This window comes from Magnolia sinica, chromosome 6 (assembly GCF_029962835.1).
Source record: "Magnolia sinica isolate HGM2019 chromosome 6, MsV1, whole genome shotgun sequence".
Taxonomy (NCBI): domain Eukaryota; kingdom Viridiplantae; phylum Streptophyta; class Magnoliopsida; order Magnoliales; family Magnoliaceae; genus Magnolia; species Magnolia sinica.
Genome location: NC_080578.1, coordinates 12,844,688 through 12,854,831, shown reverse-complemented (window position 1 = coordinate 12,854,831; position 10,144 = coordinate 12,844,688). Strand labels below are relative to the sequence as shown.

The 10,144-nt window shown below is 40.5% G+C and overlaps 1 non-coding gene across 1 annotated transcript; it reads right to left on the bottom strand.

The window, feature by feature from the left end:
* Nucleotides 1-1,984: 1,984 nt before the first annotated feature.
* LOC131250266 (small nucleolar RNA R71) lies at nucleotides 1,985-2,091 on the bottom strand. Its single transcript, XR_009173192.1, has one exon. It is a non-coding gene; the product is annotated as a small nucleolar RNA R71 (small nucleolar RNA).
* Nucleotides 2,092-10,144: the final 8,053 nt, after the last annotated feature.

The following is a 10,144-nucleotide window of genomic DNA, read 5'->3' as shown; positions in this document are numbered from 1 at the left end:
TGCCTTAATTTAACTATTAAATTTATGAATTGAATTTGATTTTAGTTGATTATCGAAGGAATATTTTTTTTAGTCTTTAATGGTCTGTTGTGACTGAAATTACAATGGGTCTGCAATGGCTTTGAATATTTTCTTCCTCCTTTTGATGTTTATGACGTCAGGAAGCCCTGTTGTTCACCATCGTCTCGTGGGCATGGTCGGATGACGGTACCCTTCCTAACCTTCATGCATTGTTGATTGGTTGGTAATTGGTTTAATTCTGTTGTTGCTTTGTCTCCTGGGCATGGTTTGGTGATGGAATCCACTCTAATTCATATACCTTTCATCTCTTGAAAACTAAATCAAGTAAGTTCAGTTCAATTTCCATAATGCTTGAAGCGAGCATAAGATCTCCCTGATCTCTACAAGTGGATCCTCTGAATCCCTAGTTTCTAAATTCTGATTTTCTTAAGTTTTAAATAATTATTTCACAATTATTCCCTAAAAGGTCATTCTATTTAGATTTCATCTTAATCTAATTTTAATTCTACCTAGTTTCAGATAACGTACAGGTTTCAGTCCCTTGGGATTCGACCTCGGTCTCACCGAGTTTATTACTACATCACAACCCTATACTTGGGGAGTGAACAAGTTTTTGGCGCCGTTGCCGGGGACTGACAGTTGCGATTCTCTGAAATTAATTAGGTTTAGAATTAGTTTAATATTAGAATTTGACTAACTTTAGTTTTAGGTTTTTAATTGATTTCTAGAACTAACTTGTTTCCATGTTTTGTAGGATCCTGACATAAGTTCCTAAATTGGTAATTCCTTCCTAATTTCTCTACTTTTTCCACTCTTAAAATTAGGGTTTAAATTTTAGAAATCTTTTAATTCTAGTATTTTCCTATTTGTAGGAAATAGTTTATTTTTGGAAATTCTCCTCTTTTGTTTTTAGAAACTAGGTTAGTTATTTCCCTTTTTAGAAATTAACTTTCTATTTTTATTTTTAGTAACTTTCTAATGTTAACTCTTTTAGAATCTAATTTTGTTTCCTAATTTATTTTTAGAATTTTTGTTTAGAAACTAACTTTCCTATTTTGTAGGCCTTTAAGATAGAAATTTCTAATTCGGTAAGCTCCTTCCCTACTTTCTATTTTTCAGTTCTCTTTTAGTAATTTACTTTCTAGTTTAGGACTTTCCTAATTTATTTTAGAAATTTCCACTTTCTTTTAGGAATTCCTTCTTTTAGAAATCAGTTTACTGTTATCTTTCTTTTAAAGGATTGTTCTTCTCTTTTTAGAATCTAACTTATTTTGTTTTATTTTGCAGGTTTTTAACTTAGGGATTCCAATTTGGTAATTTCTTTCCAACTCTCTCTTTCTTTCTAGATTTTCTTTTTCTTTCTTAGGATTAGGTGTTGAATTTAATTGAGGACTGTGAGTGTTTCATGCCCAAGTGGGCCCGTGACAACACTCGACGTCTCTTGACTGAAGGAGGATTGGTTGAGGGGTTGACTATCCATCGCAGGACTAGACACCACTCGAAATCTCCTGAGTTAATTGAAGTTATGGCTGAAGACCAACCTCCTCTACTTCCACCCAGGGTGGAGGATACCCAAGATGAGAATGAGGTGCATCAGGCACCCCCGCCTCGTACTTTACGAGATTATCTACAACCGGCGGGAGTGAGTACGCCCTCATGCATGATTTTTCCTGAAAACACGGGACAAATGGACATCAAGCCAGGAGTTATCCAACTCCTTCCCAAATTCCATGGACTTGAATCAGAAAGTCCATATTTAAATTTGAAAGAGTTCGATGAGATTATAGCTACATTATGTTTTCCTAATGTATCTGAGGATACAATCAGGCTGAAACTCTTTCCTTTTTCCTTAAAAGAGAAAGCTAAGACGTGGTTACATTCACTGCGTCCTAGATCCATTGGCACATGGAACGATATGCAGAGGGAATTCATAAAAAAATTCTTCCCACATCATAAAACGATTACCCTTAGAAAAGCAATCATGAACTTTGCCCAAAAGGAAGATGAAACATTCTTCCAATGTTGGGAAAGGTTCAAAGATTTGGTCAGTTCATGCCCACAACACGGATTTGAAACGTGGCGCATTACAAATTTTTTCTATGATGGACTGACATCTTCCATGCGCCAAATGGTCGAGACAATGTGTAATGGAGAATTCATTAATAAAAATGTTGACGAGGTATGGGATTATCTCGATAGTCTTGCTGAAAAAACACAATCATGGGACTATTACCCAAAGTCGAACACCACATCTAGGCCGACTCAATTAAAGGAGAAATGTGGATTATATCTCTTGAAAGAAGAGGATGATCTCAAGTGTAAAGTGACTACGCTCATAAGGAAAGTTGAGGCCATGGAAGGAAAGAAGGATAAGGTCAATGAAATTGTTTGCGGCATCTGTGATTGCAACATTCACACAACTGAAAACTGTCCTACAATACCTGCCTTTTGAGGAGTGTTGAATGAACAAGCCAATGTCGTAAACAACTATCAAAAACCTTTTATTGGACTTAACTCTAATACGTACAATCCTGGTTGGAAAAATCATCCAAACTTTAGTTGGAGGAATGGACAAACGGCTATCCCTCAATGTTTCTTCAATCAAAATCCAAACCAAGTGAAACCTCAAGAGGAACCGATTCAAAATTCCATACAAGAGCTGGCTCAGGCAATGCGGGGAATTACAGATTTTATGCAAAAGATAGATTCTCGTATGACGGTTATAGAAAAGGGGATGCTTCCTGCACAACCTCTCCCCAATCCTAAACCGCAGTACGAGATTAATGATCCCAGCTCTTCAAATCAGATGGGGCACGCTAAATCCATCACCACTCTTAGGAGTGGAAAGATCATTGATAAAACTCTTCCGGTTAGGCCCGAAAAGCCTCAAGAACCAGAAGAGGACAAAAATGATGGATCTAGTAATGCCGCACAAAAATTAGAACCGGAACTTCTAGAGAAGCCAGTTGCTCCGTTCCCCCAACGGTTGGTTTCACCAAAACCGCTCTCTAACTCTCAAGATATCCTAGAGGTGTTGAAATAAGTGAAAGTCAACATTCCTCTACTTGATGTCGTGAAACAGATACCTTCATATGCCAAATTCCTGAAAGACTTATGCACGACCAAACGACGGCAGAGTATTCAAAAGAAGATCTTCTTGACCGAGAAAGTGAGTGTCATCCTAAAGCAAGACGTGCCACAGAAATTCAAGGATCCCGTTAGCCCAACCATATCATGTGTAATCGGGGACCATCGAATTGATCATGCACTTCTTGACTTAGGAGCGAGCGTCAATCTAATTCCCTACGCGGTATACAAACAGTTAGGTTTGGGTGAATTAAAACCCACCCTAACCACACTACAACTTGCTGATCGCTCTGTTCGTGTACCAAGAGGGATAATTGAGGATGTGTTGGTCCAAGTTGATAGATTTTACTACCTTGTAGATTTTATCATCTTGGACACCGAACCCATCAATAACATAAGCACTCAGATCCCCGTCATTCTTGGCCGCCCATTCCTTGCCACTTCAAATGCAATTATTAATTGCATGAATGGTGTCATGACTATGTCTTTTAGGAATATGACATTGGAGTCAAACATCTTTTTCAATAACGGCAGAAACTTAGAGGAGGATGACGATTTCCACGATATTAATATGATTGACTCTTTAGTGGAAGATACGATACCTCTAACCCTATCCTCTGGCTCTCTAGAGACGTGTCTGGCCCACTCCCATGATTTTGATGATGACATGATTAGGGAGACGTGTGCCTTGCTTGATACTGCGTCGGTACTTGAAGTTAACCGGTGGAGGCCACAATTTGAAGAGTTGCCACAAACTGATGTAATGCCTCTACCATCTAACCTCAAGCCGCCGAAGCTTGACCTAAAACCTTTGCCCTCTGATTTGAAATATGCCTATTTAGGTCAAGATGAGACATACCCGGTGGTGATCTCTGTCCACCTGGAGAAAGAACAGGAGAGTATGCTCATATCTACTCTCATTGAGCATAAAAGAGCCCTGGGATGGACGATAGCGGACCTCAAGGGAATCGATTCCTTGATTTGTACTCACTGCATATATCTTAAGGATAATGCAAAAACCGCTCGGCAACCACAACGTAGACTAAATCCAAACATGAAGGAAGTAGTTAAGGCCGAGGTTCTTAAACTATTGGACGTGGGTATCATATACCCTATATCTGATAGTCAATGGGTGAGTCCAACTCAAGTGGTCCCTAAGAAGTCCGGAATCACCATCGTAGACAATGTTAATAATGAACTCGTGCCAACTAGAGTCACTATTGGTTGGAGAATATGCATTGACTACAGGAAGTTGAATACCGTCACGAGAAAATGCCACTTTCCTTTACCATTCATTGATCAGATCCTGGAAAGGTTAGCTGGTCATTCCTATTATAGTTTCCTTGACGGGTATTCGTGCTACAACCAGATAGAGATAGCCCCTGAAGACCAGGAAAAGACCACATTTACATGTCCCTACGGCACCTTTGCCTACCGAAGGATGCCATTCGGACTATGTAATGCCCCTGTCACCTTTCAGCGATATATGCTTAGTATCTTTTCTGATATGGTGGGGCAATATCTAGATGTCTTCATGGACGATTTCTCTGTTTACGGTCCATCTTTCAACAAGTGCTTGGAAAGTCTTAAATGTGTGCTGAAAAGATGTGAAGAAAAGAATTTGGTACTTAATTGGGAGAAGTGCCATTTCATGGTTCAGAAGGAAATTGTCCTTGGGTATATCATCTCGTCCAAAGGAATCGAGGTAGATAAGGCAAAAATCGATCTTATCTCTAACCTACCTCCACCCAAGAACATTAGAGACGTGCGATCCTTCTTAAGACACGCAGGATTTTACAGGCGATTCATAAAGGACTTTAGTCTCCTCTCTCGTCCTTTATGTAATCTTCTTCAAAAGGATGCTCCGTACGAGTGAACTGAGTAATGCCAGGAAGCTTTCACCAACCTTAAGGGCACGTTAACCACTGCACCTATCATGCAGCCACCCGACTGGAGCCTTCCTTTTGAGCTTATGTGCGACGCTTCTGATTATGCTCTTGGAGCGGTTCTAGGCCAGAGAAAGGATAAGAGATCCTATATCATCCATTACGCGAGTAGGACTTTAAATCCGGCCCAAGTGGACTACTTAACTACGGAAAAAGAACTCTTAGCCGTAGTGTTCGCCTTAAACAAATTTAGGTCCCACCTGATCGGATCCAAGATCATTATCTATACAGATCATGCGGCACTGAAGTATCTTCTTTCTAAGAATGATTCTAAGCCCTGCCTGATACGATGGATCCTTTTACTCCAAGAATTTGATTTGAAAATTAAAGATAAAAAGGGAGTAGAAAACGTTGTGGCCGATCACCTTTCTCGCCTTAATACCTCTGATTCCCTTGAGACGACCCATATCAACGACATGTTCCCTGATGAACAACTGTTCAGAGTCTCCCATTCACCTTGGGTCGCTGATATTGCTAATTATCTTGCTACAGGTGCCATACCGACACAGTGGACTGCGTAAGATAAGAAGAAATTCTTCACCGAGGTGCGCAACTTTTTCTGGTATGATCCTTATTTATTTAAATATTGCCCAGACCAAATCCTAAGGAGATGTGTACCAGACGATGAATATCAGAGCGTCATCTCCTTCTGTCACTCACAGGCCTGTGGTGGTCACTTTTCTGCTAAAAAGACCACGGCCAAGATTCTACAATGTGGCTTTTACTGGCCCACTATATTTAGGGACACTCATGAGTTTTGCAAAGCTTGTAAGCGTTGTTAGAAATTGGAAGCATTGTCCTGTCGAAATATGATGCCTTTGAATCCCATCTTTATCATTGAAGCATTTGATTGCTAGGGCATCGATTTCATGAGACCATTCCCCCAATCATTTGAAAATCTGTATATTTTGCTCGCCGTGGATTATGTCACTAAATGGGTCAAAGCGATTCCGTGTCGAACTAATGACCATCGCACGGTCATTAAATTTCTAAAAGAAAACATCCTTTCTCGATTCGGAACACCTCGAGCCATCATTAGTGATGGGGGCTCATACTTTTGCAATAAATCATTTGAGAGCTTAATGAAGAAATACGGTATCTCTCATAGGGTGAGCACCCCATACCACCCACAGACAAGTGGGCAAGTTGAGATTTCTAATAGGAAAATTAAACACATTTTGGAGAAAACGGTTAACCCTGATCGTAAGGATTGGTCAATCCGATTGACCGATGCCTTATGGGCATACCGTACTGCCTTTAAAACCCCTATTGGAATGTCTCCCTTTAGACTTGTCTATGGGAAAACTTGTCACTTGCCTATGGAGCTGGAACATATACGTATTGGGCGATCAGAAATCTTAATTTCAATCTAGACAACGCTGGCTCGCTACGCAAACTTCAATTGAATGAACTTGAGGAAATCCGGAATGATGCGTACGACAATTCAAGAATTTACAAGGACAAGATGAAAGCATTTCATGACCAACACATTTACGAAAATCATTCACGCCTGGTCAGAAGGTCCTTTTGTACAATTCTCGATTACATCTCTTTCCGGGTAAGCTTCGATCTCGTTGGACCGGCCCTTACATTGTTGTTACTGTTTTTCCTCATGGGGCCGTTGAGATAAGAGATCCCGACAATGTCAAGGAGTTTAAAGTCAATGGACATCGATTGAAACCATTTGTCGAGAAATTTGATTCAGAGGACATGTCCATGACCCTGACTGCTCTTGTTTACTATGATTGATCTCCTAGTCTGATAGAGGTATAGGTAGGTTTATCGCTTTCATAGTACTAGGGTAGTTGCTTTATTTGTCTGGCTGAAGACGGTAAACTTAGCGCTCCTGAGAGGCAACCCAGCTCTTCATTTCATTTCTATCATTAGTTAGTTTAATGTTTGTGGGTAACATTACTGCAAACCCTCACGAGACTACAACTCGTCCACTAGGGGCAACCTAGGGGTTTAAAGGCTTGTTGCATACGCTAAATGCAATCGAGAGCACCTACGAAAGTGGTATAGGTATGATTTTATTTTTGTTATTTTTATGTTGCCTTCTCTCTCGTGCTGACCGACGCCCATACTGCGATCTCTTGGAAAGTGTCTCTCGATTCATCATCCAGGTACTATCTTCCCATCACTTCATATTTACTTTTCGTTGTCCCAAGTGCATTGCACGCTCATATCTTTTACATTGAGGACAATGTAGATTTTAGGTTGGGGGTGGGAGATTAGGTGACCTAATCAACATTTTCTTGGTCTTGAACAAAAATTGTGAAAATTTTTAATTTTTCTGGACTTTCTTGTGAATTCAAAGGGACTTTGACAGCCATCTAGGGCACTTGGAATTTCAAGATACATGATGTTGGAAATTTAAGACGCTTGGATTCAGTATCTATTGGATTGCATAATTAAGATTGAATTGTTAATCCAGAATTAGAAGTTGTAAACATTGATTGAGTTATGATCTCACATGTCACATCTCGCCTTCAATTAAGGTTTCAGTTTGATATTGAAGGATTTACTTGGTACTCACTAAGCATGAAAGGAATCAGCCTGAGAAAATTGAAAGGATTGGGTGAATAATCTTCACCATAGGTTTGCTCCCTATAGGTGAAGGTTCAATTTCCTAAAGTAGCTGGCGGAAAGGGGTGGGCAATGGTCTTCATCATAAGTTTGCTCCCTATAGGTGAAGATTTGATTCCTCTCCTTGGCGGTATTTTAATGAAAAAAATATATATATCAAAGGTCGATTAATGAAAAGATGATCCGTAAGGAAAAGTTTTAGTTATTATGAATTATCTTAGTGTTTACCGATAATATCATGAAATTAAGATGTGAACCTTAATGATAAGCTGAGATTACACGATGCACCCATGGAACTCAATATTTAGAATCGTTCTAATTAATGGATTAATATTTGAGCTTGATTATGAAGTTTACCGTGAGCTTGATTTCAGGAGAAAGTAATGCCAACATTTATGAATCTTAGAATTCGAGTATCTGAATTGTTTTTCATAAATCTCTTGAGTTTGTAGAAATTGGCTTGTAATTCTCAATTTATTTCTTCGCATACCTTGCTCGGGACTAGCAAGATGCTGGTTGGGGGTTGTATTGAGGGTCAAATATTGCATATCAGACCCTGTTATTGCCTGGATTTTCAAACATGATACTGTTTAACGGCCAAATTTAAATCATGTTTGTGTTGCAGGGCGTATTTACGAGCCTGGACTGGAAAAAGGTATTAACAGCATGGATTTAACGCTCCGAAGTCACCAGAGCAAAGAAGGGACTCCAGGGGACCGAGTTCGATGGATATACACGCCAGAGATCCGAGAAAATCAAGAAACTGGAGCTTAAGTGGCCCAAAAGACATCCAAAATGTAAGATCACAGGGTTCTCGCCATCCGATTGGCTCGAAACTTCATACATGGCCTGAGGACCATAAATTAACCGTACACGTCGAATTTCATCTGTTCAATCCCTGTGGAAGTGTCCCAATGGACAGATCAGCCCTAAAATCTTGATTTGGGGCCCACCTGATGTATGGATATGCTCCATTTTTGGTCCCAACCGTTTAAATATGGTAAAAAAAATAGATGAACGGAGAGGATTTCTCATAAACATCACGATGGACCCTACCTGGAGGGTGTGCGTGTGCATAACACACTAGCACACGCCGTGCATCGAAAATCAGAAATGGGTCAGCGCACGTTGACCCGTTTTCCTCTCTCCTCTGCGAATGAACGGACAACGTCTTTACGCTGTCCATTCGTTTTTCACTAGTGGGCCCCACTCATCATATGGCTCGATGATCCGAACCGTTCACCGGTCTCAGGATACGGCCAAGACCAACTCCTAGCTGTCCGTCTGGTCCCATGCATAAACATATGCATAGATCTCTGTTTAAATGCAGGATGGACGGCTGGGCTACAATCTCATGAGACACCATAGTTTGGATCGAAAACCAAGCAATTCCAGACGGTTTTTCGTCCTGAAAACAATGGACGGAGTGGATTTTCCACTTGATTTCAAGAAAGATGCTAACGTGATTCACAGAGTCGAATGACGGTGACTCTGTTTCGCAGCAGGGATGGCGGTTGATCTTTGTGGGCCACCATCAGGGCTCATCAGGCTAATCAGGACCGTCCTTCAGGAACCCCACGGGCCCTACCTCCCTCGCCTAGGTGGTGGAATTGCAGAAGATAACTTTAATTGGATTTCGACCGTCCAATCGGAAGACTGACGGTGAATTGAACTAATTCGTGGTTCACCACGAATCTGATCCAAAACCAATCAGGTTTCACTGGTTTTTCGAGGGGAAACTAATGGACGGGTCGGATTTCTCGTCTGACATCAATCCTAGGCCCACCAATCATCACAGATGCAAGGCTTTGTTTCTTTTTTGCGTAAACAGGGAGTCCGGCTCCGTTGCAAACGGACTGCGAAATAGAAGTCGGTGCTCGACTCAGCCACCACTTCCGGAATTCTATAAAGGGGTGGGAGGAAAGAAGAACCAGAGGAAGGAATTTTGGAGGAAGATTGTGCTCGGCTTGGACGATTGCAAGGGAGAGAGAGAAAGAGGCAGCCGTGGGTTTTTGTTTCCTTTTTCTTTTCCTTTTATTTATTTCTTTCCTTTGATGTTTTTTCTTTGGTTCTAGCATGATCATGCTAGGCTAAACCTCTTAGCTAGGGCTAAGAGGTGAAGCTTGTAGTGAGATGGAAGACTCTATTTTTATGCCTTAATTTAACTATTAAATTTATGAATTGAATTTGATTTTAGTTGATTATCGAAGGAATATTTTTTTTAGTCTTTAATGGTCTGTTGTGACTGAAATTACAATGGGTCTGCAATGGCTTTGAATATTTTCTTCCTCCTTTTGATGTTTATGACGTCAGGAGCCCTGTTGTTCACCATTGTCTCGTGGGCATGGTCGGATGACGGTACCCTTCCTAACCTTCATGCATTGCTGATTGGTTAGTAATTGGTTTAATTCTGTTGTTGCTTTGTCTCCTGGGCATGATTTGGTGATGGAATCCACTCTAATTCATATACCTTTTATCTCTTGAAAACTAAATCAAGTAAGTTC